General features: G+C 30.2%; 1 protein-coding gene across 1 annotated transcript in view; it reads left to right on the top strand.

Annotated features, from left to right (window-relative positions):
* Window positions 1-1103, top strand: part of LOC106683494 (fatty acyl-CoA reductase wat) — a 14139-nt gene continuing 13036 nt past the window's right edge. Inside the window, exon 1 of the mRNA XM_014424995.2 lies at window positions 1-48. The gene's annotated coding sequence lies outside the window, so the exon portion shown is untranslated. The remainder of the gene's footprint in view (window positions 49-1103) is intronic.

Genomic DNA, 1103 nt, shown 5'->3' with positions numbered 1-1103 from the left:
AATACAGCCCAGTATCAGAGAAGTAACTTAACCATACAGCAACAAGTGGTAAGGGAATTTTATATCATAATTTATTTAAATCCAGACCAGGGCCCTGTTTCATCATAAAGTACAAACTAATACCATGCATTTGGTACAATTTCACTGACTTACAACATTCTGCCAGATAATTTTTTACTTTTAAACTCATGTAAAATAACTAATAGTCGTTCCAATCAGGAAACAAAATGTATTAGTGATTGTACTTTATATTTTATGTACTTGTATTTATTGACTAATACGATTCGCTTTTATTATGAAAGAGCCCCAAGGTGTGAGACTGGGGTAGTCTGTAAGTGACAATCAATAATCAATTATATTAAATATACCATCAGTACTAGATTCTCTTTTTGTCGTATTTTTCAAGAAAATGATAAACTTTTGCATTTTACCGAAAGTCATCGTGCGATAATGAGCGTGCATTTTATATCCTATAACTAGCAATTGCTGGATTTATGGATGTAGATAGGTTAATTGAATATGTTTAGTTATTTACACATTGGTTTAATGATTTTAAATTTCGCTTAAAGTTGTATTTTTCCCAATGTATGATTTTTGGTGTTTCAAATTTGAATTTATGTTTTGTTTATCTAAAATGTGTGCTGAGACCAGTTTGGTCTGGTTTGTTATAGAGGTACAACTATATTTGTGTTGATATACCCTTCTTTTGTTCTGAATTATCAAAATAGGATTTCCTGCAGTTCTCTTCAAAGGGGATTCATAAGTGTATGAAATATAATAGAGTGATGTTAGGACTTTTTTGTCTTTATTTTTCGTAATGGTGTAAAGTTTGGATAAAGTGGCCCTATTTTTATATGTAGTTGCGTTATCGTTTTATTGATTTGTTTTTGTCAGATTAAATTTTACCAAAGAATTTGAAATGGAAAACAAAATACCATTTATATGTGCTTTTAATTAGAAAATCGAATCGGGAAAAAGAAACAAAATGGTGGCAAAGACCTATTCACTCTGGAAGATATATACACTATACCTGCCATGTATATGTATGTATAACTTATGTGAAGTCTGGTGATGATAATAAAAAAAAAGGGAAAAAGGGACAC

The sequence above is a fragment of the Halyomorpha halys genome, unplaced genomic scaffold (assembly GCF_000696795.3).
Source record: "Halyomorpha halys isolate HHAL.00 unplaced genomic scaffold, Hhal_1.1 Scaffold490.1, whole genome shotgun sequence".
Taxonomy (NCBI): Eukaryota; Metazoa; Arthropoda; class Insecta; order Hemiptera; family Pentatomidae; genus Halyomorpha; species Halyomorpha halys.
Note: the sequence above shows the minus strand (reverse complement) of the source record. Positions and strands in the feature narration are given on the sequence as shown.